A 15256-nucleotide genomic window follows, 5' to 3' on the forward strand; every position below is an offset into this window, starting at 1 on the left:
AATATTTGTTAAAGAAAATCTTTTTGGCACTTGGACGATAGAATGCAGGAAATCCTTAGAACTTATTGCTAAGGGTTTTATGTCTTGTTTATTTTCAAATGTATTTTTACTTAATGTATCTAGTGGAATCTAGAGCTACTTTCTTACTGAAATGAATACGTTATTAGTAAGTGGTACACTTATTAATTAAGAGATAAACTTTTACGAAATTGCTGTGGTATCTACCCCACAATGCAGTGAGTGTTGTGGTGAGGTGCTTGATGGAAACTTCACTGTTACTAAGAAGTTTCTGGTCAAATTTTAAATTTACCACTACTATTCCACCACATGAATCTATTTCTCTCCCTCTCCCCCTTCTCTTCCTCTTTTTATCTATACCCAGTTCCTTTCTTTCATTTCCCTTTTTCCCCCTGAGTTGCTCGTCCTACTTACTATCCTCCCTTCTTCTACTTAGCTGCCTTTGCCCCCTAACACTTCTGTAATTTGCCAGAGACACTGTTGTGGAAGCAGAGAGATTCAACGATTGCATTTGGAAGGAAAATTTATTAATGACCAGCTGGCTCAGAAACTGCTGTTCAAAAACCGGAGCCCAGAATAGGATCTTTGGGTTTTTTTTAATACAGAGGATGTAGGAGTGGGGAGTCAAACCCTGGTGTTTATATGCAAAAGGATTTTTTGTTAGTTTCTTAGAGTTTCAGATGTTTTATCTTAAGAGTATCAGATAGGTCTTGAATTAACACATATTCTCTAGGTAAGCTTGAATTAACACATACCCCCACACATAACTTCCACATTCCAGGTAAGCCTGAATTAACACATTTAGCTTACACACACAGCTCCTCCCCCTCCCCCCCAACAGCCCATGTCAACACCGGTGGCTGAGCCTTGTCCTCCTATTTAGTTTTCCCACCTCACTTCGGTGCCCTTCTACCATGTAGATTTTCTACCCTCATTGAAAGGGAATAAATAGGTAATATAGGAAGTAAGAAGTGAACAGAGGAGCCTAAACAACTGGAAGATTTTAGAAAGAGACTGGTTGCAACAAAGGCTATGTCAAAGGAAATTCAGACTTGATTTTGCAGGTGCTACTTCTTTATGATCTAGTTCTCATAATTGTGCTTTTTACTTGAACTTGTAATTTACAGAGAGGTGAGTGCTTGGTAAGTAGAAATAGGACTTTCTAGAGACTATTTAACATGCAGTGTACATCTTGGTGTTACGGTGTTAAAGTGCTTTCTAATAAAGCACAGTGACTGCAGTTGTGCAAGCACACATTAGATACAGACTTATTTTGGTCTTCCGATCTGCACAAATGTAAGAAGAAAAACAAAACAAAAACCCAGTAGAGATAAGTTCAGAGTAGCTAGTTCTGGGTTGGTGCTGGTGTGCTTCTGAAGAGCACATGGACCCCAGGGTGCTCCTGGGGTAAGATATGCCGAGACCCAGGGGTGGGGCTCCTAACAGTGCCAGGCTCAGAGACAGGCAGCTGCGGTAGAGGACTGTGGGGAGATTGCTGTGCAATGAGAACTGCTCCGCATCAGTCATTCCAACTACATTTGTGCCAAGGGAATGAGATCTTTGCCTTTAGAATCCTCAATCTCAGTGCTTACTGCCCAGTTCAAAATCAGGGGCAGTGAGGCCATTCAGAATTGCTAGGTTATGGGTTTAAGAATGGGGCTATTTGAATCAGAGAGTATAGAATAGACTCTGAAAATTGCCCCCCTGAAGAAAGCAGAAGAGAAAATATCATCCAAGGTTTCCTTCTACCCGTCAAAGTTTAGGTGGCATTAAGGCTCAGTGTGACCTGGAGGAAAATGAATTCCTTTTGGCTTCACCTCCTGTACAAACAAGGAAGTTAAACTAAATCATTTTGAGTATTCTGGTCTGGAGTGGGTCTTAAAACTTTGAGACTTTTCACAATTGAAAGAAATAGGAAGAATCCAGATTAATTTGAATCCCTCAAGGTCTTGCCTAAGGAGCTGATCACCAAGAAATCATAGGTATAGGTAAGAATCATAGATAAGGCCCTAGCCCAGGGGTTTCAGCTGAAATAAGATAAGCGGGAGGAATTCAGCTGTTACTCATAATGATGTTTACTCTTACAATGATGTTTATACTTTAACCTGTGGGGCTGGAGATTGCAAACTAAAGACACTAAATAAATTGTGTCTTTATGAAGCAAACTTTCTGTTGCTTCATAAAGGAGATGCTGAAAGAGGTATATCCTGGTCCAGAACTATGTAACTAGTACCTCCATTGGCAATCAGAACAATTTTAGGCTGCATTGAAAAAATGGTAGATAAAACTTCTCTCTCTGGAATGTTTGTCAGCTGATCTGAGTAGGTAACAAAAAAGGGAAAAAGAACACGATACACACACACATGCACACAGGCACTTGTGGATTTAGGTGCTGAGGTCAAAGTTTGTTGTTCTCATTACTGGTGAATTAGCCCAACAACTCTCACTTTCTTGATGATCTAGTATTATATGTCAGGGGAAATTTTGAGCTTTCTGCTTAAAATTTAGGTAGCAACTGTGTACCTCTTATGGCCATAAAGTTATTGACATTGTTTTTCTTGCCTTCTCAGATGTGTGTGTGTGTGTGTACACATTTTTGGGAGGGTGGGGGAGGAGAGTTGGTGGTTGCAGAGGGAATGTAGTGATAAAACACCAAGACTGGGGGATTTCGTAATTGTACAAAGTAGAAATTAGCAAAGTAAAAGCTCTTAAGGGTAGCACCTTTCCTCTATACTGATTCTCTTTGTCTGGATAGCTTGAAACCAACAAGATTAGATCCTCAAACTGAGTTCCTCCTTCTTGCTCTTCCTGCTAGTACCAGTGGTAAAGACTTGAAAGTAGTTTGAGATTTCTGGAAAGGGAGTTTTGTTGCCTCACAGAATGAGTCCCCTCATGCAGAAAGATAAATCAGATATTGCTTGTGACACATTCTTTTCACTCTTTTAGGGTTCTGGAGATCAAATCTGTTAGTACCCTTTCCCTTATTGTTGAGTCACTGCCCTCTGTCATGATGTGTGGGGGTTGTATGTGGGCCCTAAGAGCCAGTGTGATTATGAGAGCTCCACAGACTACCTGAATCTCCAGTTGTGTTAGAAATGCTAGAATTGCCAGCACTTTCCTCCAGAGGCCCTTCCTCTCTGCCTAACATCATTTGCTCTGTTCATTTTTAGATTGCTCAACAGATTGAGTATCCTGCTGAGTCAAGAGTTTCTTAGCCTCTCAGAGGTCGACCTTTGTCAGCCAAGACTCACATTCCTGGTTTCTTCTTGAGCCTGGTCAATGGTTCTGCCAATATTATAATGGAGGTATTTGAGCTTTGCACTGCTATCCTTGGAATTTTGTTGTTTATATTTTACAAATGGCAATGGCAGGCATTTGGTCACTGGCAGTGGTAGAGAAATTTTGTGGGAGTCTGTCACAGATAACTTTAATGACATTTATTCTAAGAAAAGTACACCTAAGATATCTTTGTCATTTATGATGTCTTTAATTAGTGAATAAGTAAAAAATCAAATTAAAATATCTTAATTAGAGGTAAAAATATGGTAGGCAGGTTTAAGAATTATGATGAATAATAACTGTAGAATACATTACATATGTGTGCCGGTGTCCTTTAACCTTACTACATTATTTCATTCAATCCTTGTAACCATTTTACAGATGAGAAAACAGAGTCACAGAGGTCACGTAACTTGTCTAAGTGTGGAGCTATGGTTCTTTTTTGACTCCAGAGCCCATCTATGTTATTAGCCATTTTATGGTATCTTCTTTCAAACAAGGATGATGGACACAAAATTTTAGGGGTTTTTCAATTGGAAACATTTTAAATGATTTAGATCTGAAAAATTTTGAATTATTTAATGTGGGAATGTAAAGAAAAATGAATTGCTACCTATTCTTATTTAAGCATGTTTAGTATTTTGTTCTTATACTTTTGGTTTAGGTACTTGTATACATAAGAATATTTTGTAAGTCTATCCATTAACCAGAATAGAGCTTGTTCCCAGAAAAAGGGATGTTCTATATTTGTAAATTGCTAGGCACCAACAAATTAACATATAGTGTAATTATGATATGTATCATAGCGTTTATTTTGGCACCACATTATAACACATCCTTTGAAATACAAGCATCTTAAGTCATTAGATTTCCCAAATATTTAGACCCAAGAGAAATTAGGATTTGATGGTTCATTCTGTGCCACCTCAACTATTTCTTTCAGTCAGTAGTCTTCTGTTCTTTTTAGGCAGGAGGGCTATTTATTTATTTAAAAGCAAAATCATTCATTGGAATACAGATTTAACTTTTGGTTGTTTTGGAGAACAGTTTCTCACCAGTTTACATATTTTGACAGCTTGATAAAGTATGTTTTTGGTGTTGTAAGCTCTGTCTTTTAGTCTGATTAAAAGGCTTGTTTATTTTGTAGTCTGATTTCTTTTAGGATTGACCTTTTCTCTCAGGTCCTGAGCCTTGCATAACTGGTTTCAAATATTATGTGAAGCAGGGTTAGCGGAAAGTGGTTCTTCCTAAACAGTGACAGAGAGGCAGGAAAAGTGTCTGTTTTGGTCCCTTAGATAAGAACTTGGTCTTGAGCATCCATGAACTTTTATGTGTTAAACTAAATTTCCTCTAGTTTTCCCATAAAGAGTATTTTGTATATGAGGACCATCTCTCTATATAAAGACTTTGGTAAGAATATTCTGCTCCATGTTATTGAGACAAAGCTTTGTTGCCAATGGAAAGAAGGATTTGGGAGTAGAGGTGGGAAATTTTTCAGGCACTTTCCAAAATGATGTAACATGATTTTAGGTTTGTGGCTTAGTCTTCTTGACAAACTTTGGAAGTTGACTTGTTCATACCTTTTTCCAATTCCCACCTTCTCAAATCTCAGGCATGGTCTACTTCCTTAGATCTTTACAGCAGTAATTTACCTTTGACTTTGAGTATCAGGTAGATTTCTTTTCACCATTGGTGTTGGGTAATAAAACAGTTGTGTTGAAAATGTGTGCTGGTGCATCCTTTCAGCTGTTAGAGTCTATATTCAAAGAAGTGGTTTGGAATTCTCTCCTACTTTAGCTAGAGAACATGTCTCTAAGGATGGTCTAGTCACTTGAAACTCCAAACTTTGTAACTTTGAATATTATATCTCTTTTATGTGGAATATGACTTACTTATATTTCTGTTTAATATATATAAAAATTAGTAACCTTGATTAAATAATGATGATTTTGTTGCTTTTATGTTGCACATATCATCAAGTAACTTGCTAAAAGAAATTTAGTGATGATACGGTACAGAATTTGTTACAACTTGTAGATATAATATGTTTGATGCAAACTTAATGATTGGCATTCAGTAGCAGTGGACACAGGCTCATTTCCATATTCAATATGCACAATTAAATGCAATTCTTTTCAGTTGTATAACAGTTAATTTTAATAAAAAACCCATTGGATATATTTCTTTTTTCTTGAAAGAATCTGGAAGAAAATTTATAACTGGAGAATCTTCTACAGAATTCTGTTTTCTGTTTTGCTTAAATTAATTTCTAGACATTTGGCTTGCAGAACACTGTGTGATTTTGGTTTTGTCATAAAACCATTTTGCCAATGAAGGGTATTAAAATTCAAACTTCTACATGTGTCATATTTCAGGCTAAAGAATTTTAACAATCAAACCAGGAAAATGTGAAAATAGAGATTTATAATGGAAATGTTGATTCAATTTGAGCTGAAACCAAACATTCATGACGGAAAATTAGATTAAACAGGAGATATGTAGAGAGACTTTAAATTATGACAGCTTTGGAAAAACATACGCTGTGGATGTTTCCCAGGCTTTGAGCATACTGTCTGGCAGACTGGGAACTTAGTTCCTTGATGTTTCAACCATTTATTAAATTCTCTTTTATCTTTCTTTAGATTTAGTGAGTCCAAAACTTATAGCTTAGAGTCTGGTGACTGGGAGCTATGTCTTGTACATTGCTGTAGGATCAAAACCTGATGTTGTCAGTGGAAGTAATTTTGCCCTGTCATACTGTATTACATTTATGAGTATAAATTGCCATTTTAGATAGTGAATATAAAGCTACCAGTTATAACTGATTTATTCCATTTGTCAAAGGCTAAGAGATACTCCATGCCACCAATTAATTTTCATGTAATATTCAAATATGGGGCAGAGAGCTTAAAGTTGTGAAAAAAATGGAATATGGGGGGAAGCCAAGATGGCGGCAGAGTAAGGAGCTCCTCGAGTCAACTGGTGCTATAGGGCAGTTAGTAATTATCCAGAGCTATCTAAAGCACCTGTTTGGGATCCCCAGGAGACCAGAAGAGCATCCTGCCATATCCTTGAAAGTATGAAAGGAGGAGACTGACTGCTCATCTGCAGAAAGGATTCGTGAGTAGAGCCCACTATACCACAGAGGTAGGTGCCCATGGTGCAGGCCGCCTCGAGAGCTATTCTGTGGCTCGAGTTGGACGCTCCATTTCCCAAAAAATAGGGGAAGAAGACACAGTGTGCCACTGACTTCAGCTACTGATTAGTAAATTCAGTGGACTAAAGTATAATCCCAGGAACAACTAAACTTTGTGCCTGTCCAGGTCAGAAGGAGGCCAGTGGCTGCTATTTTGATTCCACCTCCAGCCTGAGGGAAAGAGGGGCTGATTGAAAAATCACAGTACTGGTAGAGACTGGCTTCTTTCCACCCAGATCAGGTTGCAGCTCTAACCTAAACCCAAGCCCCAGCTTTGGCAGGGAGGAAAGAAACTGGGGAACTGTACCACCTCACTGTGAAACTGCAAGCCAAGCTGAAGAGGCCAGTTCCCATCCTACTTTAGCGGTGCAAGCTGCCTCAGGAGCTATTCCATGACTGGAGTTAGAAGCTCCATTTCCCATAAACAGTGGAGAAAGAGACAGTTGTCCACTGACTTCAGCTACTGATTAGTAGACTCTGCTGGCTAAAGTATAATCCTAGAAACAACCAGGGTTTGAGCCTGTCCAAGTTAGAAATAGTCCGGTAACCACTATGTTGTCTCGACCCCTGGCATGAGAAGAAAGCTGGCTGACTGAAAATCTAGTGAAGTTAGGGACTGGCTTTTTTCCACCAAGATCAGGCTATAGCCCTAGACTAGGCTCCAGCCCCACCTCCAGCAGAGAGGAAGCTGGGGGGACCTGCACCAGGCAGTCTAGGCAACCGCAGGTGTTCTCCACCAACACAGACAGAATACTTCAGACACCTGGGGCTGCATCCCTGCCATAGAATAGGAGAGGAGCTGGGTATCCTTGGCCTCTCCAAGCAATGGCAGGAGTTTTCTGCCCACACAAACTGGTTCATTGAGTGCCTTCAAGTCCATCTCCACCTCTTTCCCCCCATAGGATAGGAGGGGCTGGCATTCCCTCAGCCTCTCAAGACAATGGCAGGCTCTTTTGGCTAGGACAAGCCCTACTGTTGGGTACCTGGGGCTCCACCCCCATTCACAATAGGACAAGAGATGGACTATGTTTGCCCAGCCTCTCTGGGTAACTGCGGGTGCTTTTGGCCCACATAGCCTGGACTGGTGGGTGCTTATAGAACCACCCTTACCCCCCAATAGGAAAGGAGGGGGCTTGTGTTTCCACAGCCTTTCCAGACAAAGGCAGACACTTTTGGTTTGAATGGACTGGACTGTTGGATGCCTATGAATCCACCCCCCACCTCGAATAGGATAGGAGGTGTCTGGTGTCTCCACAGCCTCTCTGGATGATGGAGGTTACTTTTGGCTTATAGGGACTGAACTGTTGGGTGCCTATGGATCCAACCCCATGCCCTAAGAGGATAGGAGGGGGCTGGTGTTTCCTCAGCCACTCTGGGCAATGGCAGGTATTCTCGGCCTAAAAGGACTGAATTGTTGGGTGCCCATAGAACCATCCCCAGCATCCAGTAGGAAGAAGGGGGCTGGTGTTCCTTAGCCTCTCCGGGAAATGGCGGGTACTTTCAGCCTACAGAGACTGAACTGTTGGGCATTGGTGGTTCTGTTCCTACCCCCTAAAGGGCAGAAGGGACAGTAGTCCCTTAGCCTCTCAGGTCAAATGCAGGCATATTTGGCCCACATAGATTAGATTGTTGGGTACTCCAAAGGGTCCATTCCTACCCCCGGCAGGGAGGGAGTCTGATGCTATGTCACCTTACCTGGGTAACTTTGATCATTTTGGACCTACACAGCATAGACTGCTGCCTACAACTATAGCTCCATCCCTGCCCATGGTAGGGGAGAAAGGGCCATGAAGCTTCATCATTTTCTCCGGGCAACTACAGATAGTCTTGTCCTGCCTAACTTGGATTATTATACATGGCAGCAGGTCTGTCCCTTACCCTGACAGAGGAGGAAGGTGGGAGAAGCTTCATCAATTCCTGGGGCAATGTGGGCAGCTTCAGCCTTCATAGCTTATGGCACCAACTACATCCTCGACTCCTACTACACAATGAACAAGGAAGAAAAGACAAGATAGTCCTAAACTGAAGGAAAAACTGCACACAGACTAAATATGTCTAGCAAGCCAGATGTGAAAACACCAACAAAAAATTATAATCTATACCAAGAAACAGAAAGATATGACGAAGTTAAAGAAACAAGATAAGCCTCCAAATGACATAAAGAAGTTGAGACAACTAATCATATATGTTCAAACAAATCTTAATAAATTCAATGAGATAGCTAAAGAGATTAAGGATATTAAGAAGACACTGAAGGAGCACAAAGAAGAATTTGAAAGCATACATACAAAAATAGCAGAATGAAAGGTGCAATAAATGAAATTAAAAATACACTGGAGGCATATAACAGCAAATTTGAGGAAACAGAAGAAAGGATTAGTGAGCTTGAAGACATGTCCTCCAAAAGCAAACATACAAAAGAAGAGATGAAGAGAAGAGTGGAAAAAATTGAACAGGGCTTCACGGAACTAAAGGACAGCAAGTGATGTGCAAACATACATGTCATGGGTGTCACAGAAGGAGAAGAGAAGGAAAAAGGGGCAGAACAAATATTTGAAGAAATAATGATAGAAAATTTTGCAGCCCTATTGAAGGACATAGATTTCTGTGTCCAAGAAGCACAAAGTATTCCCATATAAATAAATCTGAATAGACCAACTCCAAGACACATACTAATCAGAATGTCAAATGCCAAAGACAGAATTCTGAGAGCACTAAGAGAAAAGCAATGCATAACATATAAGGGAAACCCAGTAAGATTAAGTGCTGATTTCTCATCAGAAACCATGGAGGCAAAAAGGCAGTGGTATGATATCTTTAAGATACAGCAAGAGAAAAACTGCCAGCCAAGAATTTTATATATGGCAAGATTATCTTTCAAAAATGAGGTCGAAACTAGAATATTCACAGATAAGCAGAAACTGAGAGGGTTTATAACAGAAAGACCAGCTTTGCTAAAGGGAGTGTTGTAACCTGAAAAGAAAAGACATGGAAGAGAGTCTAGAAATGATGATTGTATCAATAATAGTCACTAAAAGTGTCAAAGAGTGGTGAAAAAAAAATGACAGATAAATTGCAAGGATCAAAATGGAAGAAATAAGAACTACATTTACAGTAATAACATTGAATGTTAATGGATTAAACACCCCACTCAAAAGATACCAACTGACAGAATGGATAAGAAAATATGAGCCATGATATGCTGTCTGCAAGAGACTCACCTTAGAACCAAGGATTCTAATAGATTGAAAGTGAAAAGTTAGAAAAAGATATTCCAAGCATGCAGGAACCAAAAAAAAAAAAAAAAAAAAGCTGGGGTAGCTATACTTATATCAGATGATATAGACTTTAAAAGCAAAATGGTTATTAGAGACAAGGAAGGACATTACATATTAATAAAGGGAATGATTCACCAGGAAGAAATAGCTAATCATAAATGTATATGTTCCTAACCAGAATGCCCCAAGATACATGAGGCAAACACTGGAAAAACTGAAGAAAGAAATAGATATCTCTACAATAGTAGTTGGAGACTTGAATACACCACTCTCAGCATTGGATAGAACATTTGGGCAGAGGACAATAAAGAAACAGGAGGCATGAATAAAATGATGAATGAACTAAACCTAATAGACATATTCAGAACATTATACCCCCAAACAGCAGGATACACATTCTTTTCAAATGCTCATGGATCTTTCTCCAGGATAGAGATGGGTCACAAAGCAGATCTCAAAAAATTCAACAAAATCAAACTTATACACAGCACTTTCTCTGATCATAATGGAAAAAATTTGGAAATCAATAAGCAGCAGAAAAAGGAAAAATTCACATATATATGGAGAGTAAACAACACACTCTTAAATAATCTTAAATTTCAAAGAAGAAATTTCAAGAGAAATCAATATTTGGAGACAAATAACAATGAAAACACAACATATCAGAACCAATGGGATGCAGCAAATGTAAGCATTGATGTAGCCCTCAATGCTGTACATTAAAAAAGAAGAAAGAGCTAAAATCTGTGACATAACTACACAGCTGGAGGAACTAGAAAAAGAACAGCAAACTAGTCCCAAAGCAAATAGAATTGATGAAATAACAAAAGATCGGAGCAGAAATAAATGAAATTGAGAAGAGAAAAAACAATGGAAAAAATTAACAAAACCGAAAGTTTTTTTTGAGAAGATCAACAAAATCATGTAACCCTTAGCTAGACTGACTAAGAAAAAGAGAGAAGGTGCAAATAAATGAAATAAAAAAGGAAAAGGGGAACATTACTACTGACCCCACAGAAATTTGAGAGACCATAAGAGGACATTATGAACAACTTTATGCCAAAAACACTAGACAATGTAGACAAAATGGAAAAATTCCTAGAAATGTGCAAGCAACCTATACTTACCCTAGAAGAAATAGAAGACCTCAACAAATCAATCATGAGTAAAGAGATGAAACAATCATCAAATAGCTCCCCAAAATGAAAAGCACAGGACAAGATGGTTTCACTGGTGAGTTCTACCAAGCATTCAGAGAAGATTTAATACCATTCTTACTCAAGCTCTTCTGAAAAATTGAACAGGGAGGAATGCTACCAGACTCATTCCATGAAGCCATTATCACCCTGATACCAAAGCCAGATAAAGATATTATGGAAAAAGAAATTACAGACCCATTTCTCTAATGAATACAGATGCAAAAATCCTCAATCAATTGCTAATTGAATCCAACAACACATTGAAAGAATTATTCATCATGATTAAGTGGGTTTTATACCAGGCATGCAAGGGTGGTTCAACACAAGAAAATCAGTCAGTATAATACACCACATTAATAAATCAAAGAAGAAAAATCTCAATGATCTTATCTATTGATGCAAAAAAGGCATTTGACAAAATACAGCATCCTTTCTTGATGAAAACACTACAAACGATTGGAATTGAAGGAAACTTTCTAAATGTGATAAAGGCCATATATGAAAAACCCACAGCTAACATTGTGCTAAATGGTGAAACACTGAAAGCTTGTCCTGTTGAGACAAGACAAGGATGCCCATTCTCACCACTATTGTTCAGTATAGTGCTAGAGGTTCTAACTAGAGCAGTCAGGCAAGAAAAAGAAATAAAAGGCTCCAAATTGGAAAGGAAGAAGTCAAACTTCCACTATTTGCAGATGATATGATCCTGTATATAGAAAGTCCCGAAAAATCTACAACAAAGCTGCTAGAGTTAATAAAGGATTTTAGTAGAGTGTTAGGATACAAGATTGATATGCAAAAATCAGTGGTGTTTTTATAAAATTGTAATGTGCAATCTGAGGAAGAAGTTAGGAAAAAAATTCCATTTATAATAGCAACTAAAATAATCAGATATTTAGGAATAAACTTAACCAAAGATGTAAGGCACTTGTATTCAGAAAACTATAATGCATTGCTGAAAGAAATTTTAAAAGACCTAAATAATTAGAAGAGCATTCAATGCTCATGGATTGGAAGAGTAAATATCATTAAGATTTCAATTCTACCCGAATTGATATACCGATTCAATGCAATCCCTATAAAAATTCCTCCAGCCATTTTTAAACAAATGGAAAACACTGTTATCAAATTTATCTGGAAGGGTAAGAGGCCCCAAATAGCCAGAAATATCTTAAAAAGGAAAAGTGAAGTTGGAGGACTCTGACTTCTAGACCTTAAATCATATTACCTAGCTAATAGTAAAAAAAAAAAACCAAAAAACCATGGTATTGGCATAAAAATAGACTCCTAGACTAATGGAACTGAGTAGCTAAGTGGTTTTTGACAAGCCTGTCAAACCCACCCAGCTGGGACAGAATAGCCTATTCAACAAATGGTGCTGGAAGAACTGGATATCCATAGCCAAAAGAAAGAAAGAGGACCCCTATCTCATACCTTATACCAAAATTAGCTCAAAAATGGATCAAAAACCTAACTATAAAAGAAAGCACCATAGAGGTTCTAAAAGAAAATATAGGGAAACATCTTTAAGACTTGGTGGTAGGTGATGTATTCTTAACAACAAAAGCACGAGCAACAAAAGAAAACATGGATAAATGGTACCTCCTTAAACTTAAACACTTCCGTGATTCAAAGGACTTCATGAAGAAGGTGAAAAGGCAGCCCATTCCATGGGAGAAAACATTCGGAAACACATATCTGATAAAGGTTTGATTTCCATTCTGTATAAAGAGATCATACATCTCAACAATAAAACAGCAAGCAATCCAATTATAAAATGGGCAAAAGACTTAAATAGACATTTCTCCAAAGAAGAAATACAAATGGCCAAAAAATAGGAAAAAATGTTCCATGTCACTACCTTTAGGGAAATGTAAATCAAAACAATGAGATATCATCTAACACTGCATAGAATGGCCATTATTTAAAAAAAGACAATGATAAGTGCTGGAGAGGATGTGTTTAGAAATAGGATACTCCTTCACTGTTGTAATATTGTAATATGGTGAAGCCTCTGTAGAATACAGTTTGGCATTTCCTCAGGAAGCTAAATATAAAATTGCCATATGATCCAGCAGTTCCTTTACTAGGAATATATCCAGAAGAACTACAAGCTATGACATGAACATTGATGTTCATAGTGGTGTTATTCACAATTGCCAAAAGATGGAAACAGCCCAAGTGTCCATTAACCAGTGGATGGATAAACAAAATGTGGTATATACATAAGATGGAATACTGTGCTACAGTAAGAAAAAATGAAATTGAGACACATTTGATAACATGGATGAATCTTGAAAACATTCTAAGAGAAGCCAGCCTTACACAAAAGGACAAATATTGTGTGACCTCATTAATATGAACTAAATTTGAAGAATAAATACATGGAGTTAAAACTTAAGAGTATGGGTTATCAGGAGATTAAGAGGAGGGTTGAGAAGAACTGCTGATGCTTAATGTATGTAGAGGTTGTGTTTTTTTTAAAGATTTATTTATTTATTCCCCCACCCTTGTGACTTGTTTGCTGTCTGCTCTCTCTGTCCATTCGCTGAGTGTTCTTCTGTGTCTACTTGTCTCCCTTTGTTGCATCATCTTGCTGCATCAGCTCTCCGTGTGGGCACCGGCCAGCTTGCCTTCACAAGGAAGCCCTGGGATGCAAACCCAGGGCCTCCCATATGGTAGACGGGAGCCCAATTGATTGAGCCATTTCCCTGTATGTAGAAATTTTAATTAACTTGACTGTAAAAGTGTGGAAATGGATAGAGGTGATAGTAACATATTATAGTGAGTAGCAGGTGGTTTATAAATGGGATTGTGGCTGAAAAGGGTAGTATGGAGAAGTAAATGTAAATAAAAAGAAAGCTAAAATAAATAAATAAATGAATGAATGAATGAATGAAAGAAAGAAAGCGAAAGAATAGGGATTGAACAACACAGTAGACCCAGAGGTGGTTGAGAATTGTGGTTGAGGTACAAATGCTAGAGCAGATGTACATCACAATTTCAGGGTGGTGGGAATGTGAAGAAGCATGGGAAAACTACTATTGGTGTGACCTATAGACGGTGGTTAACAGCAATACTATAATATTCTTGCATCAATGCCAAAGATGTACTGTGTTGATAATGGAGGTATTTGGAAAAAGTGTGCCAGATGTATGCTATGGACCATGGTTGGTGGTAGTGTCTGATGATATTATCTCATAATCTATAACAAACGTTCTAGACAGTGTGGTGTGTTGGTGGAGGGGTGTTGTATGGGAATTCTACATTTGTGCATGATTGTTTTGTAAGTTCACAACCTTTGTAACAAAAATATATTTTAAGAATATATGGGGGGGAAATACATTAAATGTAAAATAGGGAGTATTATTAGTAGTAATAGTTTGATGATGCTCTTGCATAGTTTGTAACCAATGTTTCACAACAGTGTAAGGTTTTGATGGAGGGGTGATGTATAAGACCCATGTATGATGTTATGCATGTTTATTTTGTAAGTTCACAGTCTCTACTACACTTATTATTTACACATGTTCAGGTATGAATGATATACTTCAATAAAAATGTATTTTTGAAAATGAAATATATGTGTTGGGAGAGAATGATATTAATAATAGGAGGATTCACTGAAGAGCTGGATGTGATATTAGATGAGTGAGTATTCCCAAAGACCTAGCATTCAAAGGACACTCTGCCTTTTGATATAACTAGCATCTCTCATGTTGGTAATATTCTAGCTCAGTAGAGGCATCTGGTATCAGTGGGCATCCTGGTTGTGCTGTTGAAGCTACCCGCCTCCTGTTCAGCATTCTGAAATGCAGTTCCCGGTCACTCACTCTCACCCTTTGCTCCCTGCCAGTCTTGAATAGACCTTGCATGTTTAGACCATGCTTTTTTGGGTATGTGGGGTGGTAATATGCTGTGGATTTTGTACACGGGCAGACCTGAGTTTGAGTCCAGGACCTGTCTCTTATCCTGTGTAAGCAAGGTGGGCCTCAGGTTATTCCGATGTAAAATGGCTGTAATACCAGTAACTACCTCACAGATTGGTTGGGAGGATAAGAGAAAATACAAGCATTGAGTGAAGTCTTTGATACTGAGCACTACAAAATAACTATTATTTTCTTATTAAAATATCTATTGCACATCAACTGTGTGCTTAGTACTTTTTAAATATGTTCTTTGGCGAGAGTACAGATTTGGATATAGCAGATTCACTGTTGAATTTGTGCTGTGCCACTTAGTGAGTTGTGACTTGAGACAATTCTTTTAGTTTTCTCTAAGCTTCA

The 15256-nt window shown here is 38.2% G+C and overlaps 1 protein-coding gene across 7 annotated transcripts in view; it reads left to right on the forward strand.

Annotated features, from left to right (window-relative positions):
* The window catches only part of SIPA1L2 (signal induced proliferation associated 1 like 2), a 245073-nt gene that overhangs the window by 91168 nt on the left and 138649 nt on the right, over positions 1–15256 (forward strand). For 5 of the 7 annotated variants that reach the window (XM_058309532.2, XM_058309530.1, XM_023591318.3 and 2 more), the window contains one exon: positions 3189–3323. The exons of the other annotated variants lie outside the window; for them this stretch is intronic. The gene's annotated coding sequence lies outside the window, so the exon portion shown is untranslated. The remainder of the gene's footprint in view (positions 1–3188; positions 3324–15256) is intronic. 7 annotated transcript variants of the gene reach the window in all.

The sequence above is a fragment of the Dasypus novemcinctus genome, chromosome 13, assembly GCF_030445035.2.
Source record: "Dasypus novemcinctus isolate mDasNov1 chromosome 13, mDasNov1.1.hap2, whole genome shotgun sequence".
Taxonomy (NCBI): domain Eukaryota; kingdom Metazoa; phylum Chordata; class Mammalia; order Cingulata; family Dasypodidae; genus Dasypus; species Dasypus novemcinctus.